The 13793-nt window shown below is 38.2% G+C and overlaps 1 non-coding gene across 1 annotated transcript; it reads left to right on the forward strand.

Annotated features, from left to right (window-relative positions):
• The first annotated feature begins 13471 nt into the window (after positions 1-13471).
• On the forward strand, positions 13472-13578 carry LOC127124625 (small nucleolar RNA R71). Its single transcript, XR_007804096.1, has one exon. It is a non-coding gene; the product is annotated as a small nucleolar RNA R71 (small nucleolar RNA).
• Positions 13579-13793: the final 215 nt, after the last annotated feature.

The following is a 13793-nucleotide window of genomic DNA, read 5'->3' on the forward strand; positions in this document are numbered from 1 at the left end:
TAACTAATTTTAAACAATTAAAAATATGCATAAAAACATTTAATTCATGAAAAATATCAAAATTAATCCATAAAAATATTAATTTTAATTCAGAATATGAAAGAGAAAAATATTTAAAACTTTTTGGTGAAAGTCCCATTTTTTTTTGGATTAAAAATGAAATTATTATGAATTAAACAAAATAAAAGGATTAAACATAAAATCAAAAATTAAAATTAAAATAGAAAAAACAAGGGCCATCAGATCTCCCTCATTAATTGAGGTGACAAATTTGATGGCCACACGCGCGTGTTCCGTGGTGGACCTTGGTCAACTCAATGTACGCGTGTTAATTAGATTCAACAGTCCATATTAGAACATTCAAACATGATCAAATAACGAGGAAGTGTGACAACACACCACCATAGCTAGGGTTCTGGCCATCTTCCCCGGTGACCTCCAGCAGACTGGTCCAACTTCATATCAATGGAAAACGAAAAACAAGGACACTATTTAAAAGAGAAAATGCTCAGGATCACGAATCTGACCTCAATTTTCTCCAATTCCAAGTATATAAAAAGATACATGGATTTGAATTTTGAGGATCATGAACTGAGTTGCTTCGATTTGACCTCAAAGTAACTTAATATTGTTGCCTACATTGGTAGGACTTCAGCCAACCAAAAATCATAAAGAATAGTAAAGAATTAAGCGAGAATTGAAAAGATGAAAATTCTGGAAAATCACCTTCGAGTGAGCTTCAAACTTACTTTATCTTGCTTCCAATTGGCCTTGGCTTTACTTCAGAAGCTTGTAGGAGTTGAATTGGATCAAGGAAAAGCTTGGACCCTTGGAGTTTCAATCTCAAAGCAGAAGGAGATTTGAAGCTATATTTTCAAATGAAAACCTTCAATATTACCCTTTAATAGTGAGGGTTTGGATTGCAGGTTCAAAGCTTGGGCAAGAGGTTCTTAATTCTGAGCCATGAGGGTCTTATTTATAGGCTATGTAATTGATTTTCACACACTTCCAAAATTATGAAAAAATAGCAATTTCCTTGTATGCTTGCATGGGTGTGTGATAGGCCCATGAAATGATGTGATCAGGTCCAAAATTACTCATGTGCAATGCCGAAATCAAGTCATGTGCTCATGCAATGAAGATTGAAATGTGTATGTAAAATTCATCCAAATGAACCCTTGAAAAGAACCCATGTGCAAGTCCTTCAATTCTTGGCCAAATAAGATGATCTTGGATTTTTTGGAAAGTTGAGATCAAGGGGAAAAACTTTCATGTTGAACACTTTTCCATTTGAAGCTTGGATCATCATGAAGTTTGAGGTGGAAGTTTGTAAAATCAAACATATTTGAAAATTTTCGAAGTACCAAGTGAAATGTTCACTTCTTCCACCTTGAATAACTTTTGATATGGGCTTCAAATGGAAACAATTCTTTCATAAACGTTGTAGCTCTTTAAAAATTCTTCAACCTGATCACAAATTTAACCTCATTTGTATTTGGAATGAAGGAGTTATGCATTTAGAAGTTGAGGAAAGTCACCTGTTCAATGGTAATGGCCCAAAATGATCTATAACGTTTCCTCCTGGAACATGCATTTGCAAGCTGAATTTGAACTTCTTCCAAAAATAAAAGATGGAGAGGACATCTTGAATTTGATCATGAAACTTGAATGGATTTAATCTCATAAAAATTTAGCAAGTTATAGTCCTTGGAAGTTGAACTCCTAACTAGGGTTTAGACAAAATGACCTATAATCGTTCACCATACAAAATGACTTTCCAAGCAAAACTAGCTCTTGACTTCAACATGAAAGTTTTTTTTAATCTCATAAGGAGTAATTTTTGTATTGGGATAACTTTCATATGACAAAAGGTTTAGGAGATAGGGTCTAGGGAACCCCAATTTTGAACAGTTGACTTTCTCAGGTCAACCACCTTGAACCTACTTGCAAACTTGAAGTTTTATTGATCTTTGGGACTCATGGAGGATCATATATGTATAAGACGATGTAATATGAAGTATCCCTTGAAGTATTATACCAAAGGTTGAAGAAACTTGCTAAGGAAGTCACACAAGATACCCAGATGAGTTAGGGTTCCCAAGGCAAACAAGCTTCAAACTCTTGATGATTTCTTGATACAAATGATAAATGAAGAACATGGGGATCCATATATGATGTATAGAGTCAATGTGAACCATATCTTGATTAGTAACCTTGCATTAAGGGTCTCAAACCCTATATATGAGCTTGATGGAGCATGGGTGACCACACACACTACCTACAAAAGAAGTAAACTATACATTGACATATTTTTTGCATTTTGGTTAGTAAATAATGGAAAACAAAGTATGTGATCGCTATATTCGCAAGTGACCAAATTGTCAATCTATCGATTACTATTGTTACGATGTTTATCTAAGGCGGTACAAATGAGATATTGATGTCGCAAAATAATAGTAAATAAAGAAAATTATAAATACAGTGCAGATAAAGATAGACTTGAATGTATTTCATGTCAGTTAAACGATGCTTCGATTGTCTAAGTAGAATTACTTATGGGGCAACATTTTCTACTCTTGAAAAGAATCCATTTAACAGGAATTGTCGCTTTCGCGTATTCAGAATCGAGTTTACCCTTAAATTAAGGTCTTTTATTATCACTTATAATAGGTGCGCAGGACGCTAAAGTATTAACCTATTTTTAAGAAATAAGACTCGTAAGCTTAGTTGAAAAGTGATTTTGATTTGGAAAGTTTACCCAAGGAGTTTCCTGTTTTTAAATCTACCAACGCGTCCGAAAACAGTTTCAAAAATCATTTTTCCTTAAAGTGATAAAAATTCCTAGCTAACTAAGCCAGGGTGCTTTCGCACTCCTTGAGTAGTTAAAATTAACCAAGTTTGTTTCATAAAACTCGAATTAAAAATCAAAACAACCCCTAAAGCATTTCTACAGATGCAATATGTGAAATATCTCTTTAACCGTGATCCTTACATTCTAACCTTTGAAAGATTTAGCCAGACATGATAATACAAACAAATACAACGATATTGAACATGATGAAAATAAGTTTAGAATGTAAGGCGTGAAGAACAAGTAAAGCGTGTAAAAGAATTAAAACGAGCAATGAAGATAATGGCGAGAAAATTAAATAAAGTAAAGACAAGGGCATGAAATTAAATAAAGTAAAGACAATGGAAGGAAATTAAACAAAGTAAAGCATGAGAGGGAATTAAATAAAGTAAGGAATGGCAAGTAAAATAAATAAAGTGAAGCATGACAAGGAATTAAATAAAGTAAGGCATAGCAAGTAAAATAAAAAGGCGATTAATTAGAACCTGCTCCAAACGGAGGCTTTAAATTTGGTACAAGGAAGTAAATAAACCTTTCACTTTGAAAATAAAGATGATGGCAAAATCAAAGTGCTCCGACTCAATTACACTAAGGTGCGATAACCCCCTCGATGTGACGGATTATCGCTTTTACAGATGATATTATAGTCTTAGTGTTGTAAACTAAGTTGGATGATTTGGGAGTGAACTAGAACGACCTATTTATAGAGGAACTCAATAGCATGAAAAAACCGGGATGCCCTTCAACTTCTCTTTAGTGGGAATGTGGAATTCAAAGGTGGCGCCCGCCACCCCTCCATGGCGCCCGCCATGTGAGTAAATGGGGAAGTTCGTGGAATCGTGGTAGTTTCCTCCTGGTTAAGGGTTGATATGTCATGGCTTTTCCTATAGCGACCGTTATGCAGAACGCCACGAGTACGATGTTTGCCAAAAACCCTAATTTTTCGGTCTTTTTGCTTCTTTTCTTCTACAAAGGCCCTGAAAGAGCTAAATACCTGAAAAAACACAAAAGAAAGCATAACACAAGCAAAATGATAATAAAGACCTAAAAAACATGTGCAATCCGGGTCAAATACGCGGTGTGATTTAGTGTCATCAAATTCTCCCACACTTAAACCTTTGCTTGTCCTAAAGCAAAACTCTTTATAGCTCATGCAAGAAAAACAGTATCAACCAGAGTTAATTCAAGGCTAAAAAGGCTTATAAGTTCATTCAAGGAATGTATCGATAGGTACTAACGAATCGAACTAAGGATATTGTAGTGACACTTTCTGCAAATATGGTCATACGCTTCATTCCTATACAAATCAATCCATATCACCCCACCATACCTAGGCCTTCTTTTCATATTCTTCAAGTCCTTTTCATTCAGGTGGAATCACATTAAGCCTGTTATGTGTACATACTCATAGTAAGGTGACCGGTTAGTGATTATGATCTTGAGCATGGGGCTCAGGTACATAAGTTGGTGTAACCCCTTTATTTAACCCAATTGTAGTTATGGGGGATTGGATCGTAATCCACCCTACCAAGTTCAGCACCAGATACCTCTAAACCAACCAACAATGGGCATATTATTATTATTTTTCTACATGTTTCATAAATATCTTTATTTTGCTGGGTTAAATGACCGTGTGAGAGTCACCTAGCCCGAAATTTCATACAAATAGAGAACAAAGCAGAAATTTTTATGATCATTCACTTATTTTCATCGGTCCCCTATGTAGAGAATGCTTAAGCCGGAGCTGACTGCAAGGATAAACTACTTAAGGACTTATTTGGAACAAAAATTAGGGCCACAACATGTGGGGTATCGGATTGACTCTTATAATCATGAAGCCTACAGTGTCAAGACGATATCAATTTTTAGAAAAAGTTTTCCCAAGTCTTTTACATCCTGTCATAAACCTGTCTTATAGCCTGAATATTCAAAATACACTATTTTCTTTGCTCACAAAATTTTTGGTAAGGCTAAAGAAATAGGAGAAGTACGGATACACCACACCGATGACTCGTCAAACACATGTTATTTTATTGAAAGAAAAGCAAAGAACTAAAACACACAAAACATACTGAAAATAAAGGAAAGCGATAAAAATCTCCTCCCACACTTAAACTGAACATTATCCTCAATGTTTCGATATGAGATAGGGTAGGAGTAACCTGAAAGAGAGAGAACTATGGCTGATCACCGGCACCGTCACCTCCCTAGTCAGGATGCCTGGGTCGACGACTCCTACTACGACGGCTAAGACCTTCCTGCATCTTCCTAGAGAGACCTAAGAGAGACCCCTGGGTGGCCTCGATAAGTGCGAAGTGCCGCTCATTAGCCTGTTACTGGCGATGCTGCTCATTAGTGATCGCAAGCAAAGACTCTGTGATAGTCCGATGGGCGCGTTCAGTGCGCTGTTGGGAGGCTACCATACAACTTATATTATCAGTCAATTGTTGGTTTATGGTATTTAGAAGGCCGTCACACATTTCTTCCCGAGCCAGGTGTGTGCGCCACATCTCCTCAATGATGTAAAAACCAGGAGTGGTACCTTCAAAATGGTCAGAAAAAGAAGGTGCAGTACGTGCAGGTGATGTAGTGTGTGTAGGAATATCATGAGCAGGGGACTGATCGTGTCGGTCATACTCATCATCGGTCCCTTGCCCATCGTCCATAGGGACATTAGGTGGCAAATGACCGGTAAAAGGTGGAGCATCGAGATCATATGTATAGTTCCTTGCATGTCGCACATCTGTATGCTAAGATCAAGGTAAAACAACACTCGTATAGCTACACCATGGATCATGAGGTTATAACCACCCGCTCGCCGCACCTTGCACAATTTCATATCCTTCAAAAATTTCAAGTTAATGGTGCGATGACGGAGCGGTTCTAAGGTAGCTAACTCAGCGTTGAGATTGAGTGCTCTAGGAATAGAAGTAATTAATCCACCAAAAGAAATGGTTCCTCCTTTTTTCAAAATGGCGGACATATGTGCAAGCATAAAAGGAACATGATTGATCCTTTGATTAGTAAGGCAACCCTGTAAATATGTGCAACTCGCGAGCATTTACTTTATTAGAATTTTCCCGACCAAAAATAGTACATGCCAAAAGATATCGAAAAATACGGATGGTAGGGTTATGAATAATAGAGGCTAAAATTCCTTCAAAAGAAGTGACAGCCACATTCGATAATCTATTCCAAAAAAGTTAAATGCTTCGAGTGCCCATTCTGCATCTAAGGGTGTCTCACAAATGACACCCTCTCCGTAAGGCAATCCTAACAAACCTACTAAGGAGTCGGTAGTGGACTCATATTCAACGTTGAACATTCTAAAACTTATGGTACCAACCGCGCTAGCAGTGCTAGGATGAGCGGTGTAAATTAGGGAACTCAGAAATTCCCTGGTAAGCCTATCATAGATGGGTTCCTTATTAGCAAAAATCTCATGCAACCCTAAATTATCTAGCATATGAAAAACACTATGATACATCCCTAAAGTATACAAACAGTCCTCATCTACATACCTGGTGGCGAGAATTTCCCATGTTTGCAACTTCTGTAAAATTTTGTTCTGACGCTCTCCAGGTTTCCCTCCGCGAAGGATGATATTGTTGAATTCTATTCCAGCCATTGATGGTGAGTGAAGAGAAAATGGGTTTTTATGGTAAGGAAGTGAAAATGGGATTGTAGTGGGTTTTTGGTGGAGGAAATTTGATGAGTGAACTTTGGGAATGATAATGGGTTGGAGTTAGAATGATGAAGTTGGGAATTTTCGTGGACTTCAATGGAGGTGGAAGGGGGAAAAATGGATTTGTAGAGGTTGAAGAAGGCAAAAATGGGAGATTTAGGGATTCTGTCCCGTAAATGGTACAGACCCCATGGCGCCCGCCATAAGGCTATGGCGCCCGCCATGAGGCTATGATGCCCGCCATGAGTTCGAAATTGTTGTTTGGGTCGGGCTTGTTCCTTGCTCTTGGGCTACAACGTTTTCCTCATATTGCAAAGGGGGTGTAGATAGGATTACATAACATGCCTCCTTTTGATTTTGATTAAGCTTGATAAATGAAAAAAATAAAAAAGTAAAGTAAAGTAAAAATAAAACAAAAACATAATAATAGTAACATATATATATATATATATATATATATATATATATATATATATATATATATATATATATATATTATATATATATATATATATATATATATATATATAATATATATATATATATATATATATAATATAATATATATATATATATATATATATATAATATATATATATATATATATATATATATATATATATTATATATATATATATGAATAGATAGTAATAAGTCACGGGTCGAGAGATGCTAGGAAAGGAAAAGCAAGCATAAAGTCAAAAGGAAAAAGAAAAACAAGCGTAAATAATAAATAATGGGAAATAAGTAAAGCAAACGGCATCTCTCGGTCAGTGATATCATCAATGTCCAGGGAATAATGGAGTCTCCTCAACTTCGGATCCTCGGAGCTTTGCAATCTGGTGTCTAAGGTCAGCGATCTCATTGTTCAGTATATCGGCTTCACTGGCATGTGTTGCATTTGACACTTCGACCTGCAAAGCAACGTCAGCAAGCTCCTGGAAGAGTTGGGCTATCTCCATTCAATGCTTAGCAAGCTCATAATGCATGCTTGGACTTAGAAGATTTGGATTATTGGTGAGGATTTTGATTCTGGTAGGTGGGATTCTCTGCTCATCTACTGCCTCGCCTTGGCCTTCCATGGCATAGGCCCAATTGGCCTGACTTTAAACACAAGTTACCTGAGGGTCTGGTAAAGTAAAGTAGTGGATAGTCTCACCCTCGATCAAGAGCTTGTATTGGTCTGGGTTGAAAGAAGATCTCCTCATGAGGCCACGGTCCAGACAGAAGTCAATATCCATCAAAGTATAACTGCAGTAAGATGCTAGGTGAAGTAACCTTCTATAATGTCCTAGGGAAGAGGCTATATGGGTTACCGTGCTTCCAATATGTATAGGAATCACAGCGGAGCGAGCATTAAGATAGAGACTCTCGATCAGAAAATCCCTGCAAGCTATTGGGCATGACTGAGTGGTACAATACATGAAGAAAATCTCTTCAGCACTTACGTGTGTATCAGTGTCACTCTTCCCCTGGAAGGTATGGGAAATAATCATCTGAAAATATCTAAAATCAGGATTATGGATTTTGTTAGAGATTTGGGTGGAAGGGTCAGGGCTACCTCCACATGTGATGTCACTCCAGAACTTCTTAAAATCTCTACTCAGGACATAGCTCACGGGGAGCTCAGATGAGGCATCATAAGTAGTCTGAAATCCAAGTAAGTCATCGAAACGCTTGTCGTTGAAGGTGTACTTTGTTTAAAACATCCTGAAATTAATGTGGCCACCATTGCTAGCATGACCAACATAGGGAACGTACTTCAGGGAGCTCAAGAACTCCAAAGTGAGGTTCTTGTAAGTCACATGCATCGCTTCAGTATACTCATGCCATTGCAACTGACGGCACAAATTCCTGACACTAGGCTCAATTCCTAATGCTTCCATGCAGCTTGAATCAGGATATCTGGTGGGCACCATTGGACGTTGGGAAAGCATGGCGTAGCATTGCTCCTGTACAGGGTCATGAAAGATCACTGGCATAGTGTCAAAATTCTCCATCCTGAAAAGTTAGGTTAAAAACAGAGGACACTTGAAATCGCAAATATTGCCACTGTTATAAATCGAAATAGTAAAAGTGAAGTAAAGGAAAAAGATATCATGGGTTGCCTCCCATGCAGCGCTTGTTTAACGTCGTTAGCTTGATAATTTGAAGTTTATATATCAGAGGTAGGAATCGGAGGGTCGGTCAGAGTATGGCCAGGGCATTCTGTGGGGATGTCACCTCCTTGATATTGCTTCAGTCTTTGTCCATTTACCACGAACGGATTACAGGAATTGTTCCGGATTTCTACTGCTCCAGATTTGAGTATTTTGGAAACCTTAAAGGGGCCTGTCCATCTCGAACGCAACTTACCTGGAAAAAGTCGTAACCTAGAATTGAAAAGGAGAACAGAGTCGCCTATATTAAAATCCTTTTTCACAATCCTTTTGTCATGCCATGCTTGGGTTCTTTCTTTGTATATAATGGAATTCTCGTAAGCGTTCTGGCGGAATTCCTCCAATTTGTGGATATCGAGGATTCGCTTCTCGCCAGATGCTAGGTAATCCAAATTCAGGGTCTTGATGGCCCAATATGCTTTGTGCTTAAATTCAAAAGGTAAGTGGCATGACTTTCCATAGATTAACTGGTATGGTGTAGTTCCAATAAGGGTTTTATAAGCAGTTTTGTAAGCCCACAATGCTTCTGTTAGCTTTTCAGACCAATCTTTTTTGGATATTGAAACAGTTTTTTCCAAGATTTGCTTAATCTCTCTGTTTGATACTTCCACTTGACCATTAGTCTGGGGATGATATGGTGTTGCTACTCTGTGTTTTACTCCATACTTTCTTAAGAGTTTATCGAATATCCTGGATATAAAATGTGATCCACCATCACTTATGACAAGTCATGGTACTCCAAATCTGGGGAAAATATTATTTTTAAACAACTTGATGACTACTCTTGTATCGTTAGTGGGTGAGGCTATAGCTTCTATCCATTTGGACATATAGTCTACGGATACCAAAATATGTTTGTTTCCCATCGAAGATGGAAAAGATCCCATGAAACCAATACCCCAAATATCAAATAATTCCACTTCTTGGATGTTTTTCAAAGGAATTTCGTCGCGCCTTGAGATGTTTCCATCACGCTGGCACCGATCACATTGGACAATATAAGTATGGACATCATGCCATACTGTTGGCCAATAAAGACCAGCTTGAAGGATCTTAGCGTATGTCTTGGATGTGCTTCAATGTCCACCATAGGGTGAAGAGTGACAATGCTCTATGATATTTCTAACTTCTTCTTCCAGGATGCAACGTCGAAAGATGTTATTTGTTCCACTTTTAAAAAGGAGTGGTTCGTCCCAATAGAAATGTCTTACATCTTTAAAGAACTTCTTCTTTTATTGATAATTGATGTCATGTGGTATGATATCAACGGCTAGATAATTCACAAAATCAGCGTACCATGGTACTTTGCTAATCTATGAAACTGTTCCAAAGTGGTCTCTATCAGGTTCAAGGGGAACGGTATCTAACTTAGCTATCAATCTGTCATAGGTGAAATCATCATTTATAGGTAAATGGTCTGGCTTCAAATGCTCTAGTCTAGAAAGATGGTCAGCAACTACGTTTTCTGTTCCTTTTTTGTCTCGGACATCTAAGTCGAACTCTTGTAGCAAAAGGATCCATCTGAGTAACCTAGGTTTCACATCCTTTTTGCTTAGAAGGTAACGAATAACTGCATGGTCTGTATAGACTATAATCTTAGATCCGACAAGATAAGACCTAAATTTATCAATTGCAAAAACTACAGCTAGGAGTTCCTTCTCTGATGTCGTATAATTGAGTTGAGCGGCATCTAGGGTTCTACTAGCGTAATATATCACATATAATTTCTTATTTTTTCTTTGTCCTAAAACAGCTCCTACAGTGAAATCGCTAACATCACACATTATTTCAAAAGGTTGAGTCCAATCCAGAGTTTGTAAAATGGGTGCTGAAATTAGTGCTTGTTTTAAATGATTAAAGGCTTCGATACATTTTTCATCGAAAATGAATTCAACGTCTTTCATCAGAAGGCCGGTCAGGGGTTTTGTTATTTTAGAGAAATCTTTAATAAAGCGTCGGTGAAAACCAGCGTGTCCTAGAAAACTCCGGACTTCTCTAACAATCTTAGGAGGGTTAAAGTTTTCTATCACTTCTATCTTTGCTTTGTCGACCTCAATGCCTCTTTCAAATATTATATGTCCTAACACTATGCCTTCTTTAACCATAAAGTGGCACTTCTCCCAATTTAATACAAGGTTAACTTCTACGCATCTTTCTAGGATTTTCTCAAGATTAATGAGGCAATTCTCAAAGTCAAACCGACATACCGAGAAATAATCCATGAACACTTCCATAATTCCGTCGAGATAATCTGCGAAGATTGACATCATACAATGTTGGAAAGTAGTTGGCGCATTGCAGAGTCCAAACGACATTCGTTTGTAAGCAAATGTTCTGTAAGGACAGGTCAAGGTTATTTTCTCTTGATCCTCGGGGTGTATGGGTATTTGGAAAAAGCCAGAATATCCATCCAAATAACAAAAGTAAGAGTGTCTGGCAAGACGCTCAAGCATTTGATCTATGAATGGAAGGGGGGAATTGTCTTTCCTAGTTACCTTATTGAGTTTCCTATAGTCTACGCACATATGCCATCCTCATTCTATATGTTTATCCACATACTCGCCGTTCTCATTCTGTACAACTGTGATGCCTCCTTGTTTGGGTACCACATGTACAGGACTTACCCATTTACTATCGGAGATCTGATAGATTATACCAGCTTCTAGCAGTTTAAGGACTTCCTTCTTTACTACCTCACTCATTACAGGGTTGATTCTTCTCTGATGTTCTCTGGAAGGTTTTGAATCATCCTCTAGCGAGATCCTGTGCATACACACGGATGGGCTTATACCTTTTAAATCAGAGATGTTGTATCCTAAGGCAGAGGGGTATCTTCGTAAAACATTCAAGAGTTGGTTTGTCTCGTCTTGGTTTAAGGTGGCACTAACTATTACTGGGAGGTTCATTTCTTTATCCAAAAACTCGTATCTTAGGTTCTTGGGCAATTCCTTAAGTTCTTGAGCTGGTTTTTGAGAGTTTGGTGAAAGGTCTGGAGTAAGGGCCAAACATTTGTTATTGTGAGGTTTCGTTTCCTTTAGCTTGTCATCCTTTTCATTCGTGTATGAAAATGGTTCAATCATAGGCTCTTCTTGATCAAATTCCCTTATGCATTCATCTATGATATCAATCGCGTAACATGCGTCTCCTATGGTTGGTGCCATCAGGAACTTTGAAAGAATAAACTCTATCTTTTCATCTCCTACTTCGAAAGTTAATTTTCCTCTTTTAACATCTATTATAGCTCCGGTTGTTGATAAAAATGGTCTACCTAAAAGGATAGGGATATTGTCGTCTTCTTTGATATCCATGACCACAAAGTCCGTCGGGATATAAAGTTGACCAATCCTAATGGGGATGTCTTCTAATATGCCTACAGGATACTTAACATATCTATCGGCTAATTGGAGGGACGTCTTAGTTGGTTGTAATTCTCCAAAGTTTAACCTTTTACACACGGCTAAGGGCATTAAACTCACACTAGCGCCTAAGTCTAGGAAAGCTTTGTCGATCCCATGACTCCCTAGAATGAAAGGTATAGAAAAACTCCAAGGGTCTTTCTCCTTCTTAGCAAGTTTATTCTCGGAAATAAAGTTGCATTCCAAGGGTTTGGGATCGTCAAGCCTACGCTTGTTGGTTAAGATGTCTTTGAGAAATTTGGCGTAAGATGGAATTTGGGTGATGGATTTGGTGAAAGGAATCTCTACATGAAGCTTCTCTATTACTTTTATAAACTTTTGGTATTGGTTATTGATTTTGGTTTGTTTAAGTCTTTGCGGATATGGGATTGGTGGTTTGTACGGGGGTGGTTGTTTGTAAGTTTTATCCTTGGCTTCTCCTTCTTGGTCGGTTTGTTTTTCGGGTTCCACTAGTTCCCCTCCTTGGTTGGTAGCTATATCTTCTTTAGAAGCTTTGGACTCACTCATTGCTGGGTTATAAGGCCCTTCGTAAGCGGTCCCACTTTGTAATGTGATAGCGTTAGCTTGCCCTCGAGGGTTGAGTTGAGGTTGTCCAGGGAATTGTCCTTCAGGTGTAGTTTGTGGGGCTTGGTTTTGTGCTACCTGTGAGATCTGGGTTTCAAGCATCTTATTGTGAGTAATTATCTGATCAACCTTAGTCCCTAATTGCGTTATCAGTTCGTTTATGTGAATGTTCTGGTTTAGGAATTCTTTATTTTGCTGAGTCTGGCCTGATATAAAGTTCTCCATGATCTTCTCAAGGTTAGGCTTCTAGGGCACAGCTTGCATAGGTTGATTTGGTTTTTGTGCTTGAAAGTCTTGTGGTCTTTGAGGTGCAAAATTCTGGATAGGGTTCTGGTTTTTATAGGAAAAATCCAGGTGATTCTTCCATCCAGGGTTGTAAGTGTTTGAAAATGGGTTACCATGGGCGTAATTCACTTGGTCGGTGTTCAGGTCGTTCAAAAGGTTACATTCCACCGGTTCGTGTCCTTTAGATCCACAAAGTTCACACTTTGTATGGACTACCGCTGCGGTGTTAGAGTTTGTAGAAACATGTTCGACCTTGAGGGCTAAAGCGTCCATTTTCGCTTGCATCATATCCATAGAACTAATCTCATGTATTCCACATTGGGTCTCCTTTTTCTCTACTGATGCTCGTTCAGTTCCCCATTGGTAATGGTTTTGGGCCATATCCTCAATTAGGTCACAAGCTTCAGGGTATGGTTTATTCATCAACGCGCCACTAGCGGCAGCGTCGATGCTCATCTTTGTGTTATAAGGGAGTCCATTGTAGAAGGTATGAACGATCACCCATTGTTCTAGGCCATGGTGTGGATAGACTCCTAACAGCTCCTTGTATCTCTCCCAATCTTCAAAAAGTGATTCTCCTTGGTTTTGAGTAAATCTAGTTATTTGGTTTAGAAGAACAACATTCTTACTAGGGGAAAATATCTAGCAAGGAATACTCTCCTAAGGTCTTCCCAGGTAGTTATTGAGTTAGCTGGAAGTGAATCTAACCACGAACGTGCTCCATCTCTGTGGGAGAAAGGAAATAATCTTAAACGAATCGCATCAGGTGAAGCACCGTTGGATTTAAAGGTGTCGGCCAGTTGGATAAAGACTTTTAAATGTTGATTTGGGTT

Source organism: Lathyrus oleraceus, chromosome 2, assembly GCF_024323335.1.
Source record: "Lathyrus oleraceus cultivar Zhongwan6 chromosome 2, CAAS_Psat_ZW6_1.0, whole genome shotgun sequence".
Taxonomy (NCBI): domain Eukaryota; kingdom Viridiplantae; phylum Streptophyta; class Magnoliopsida; order Fabales; family Fabaceae; genus Lathyrus; species Lathyrus oleraceus.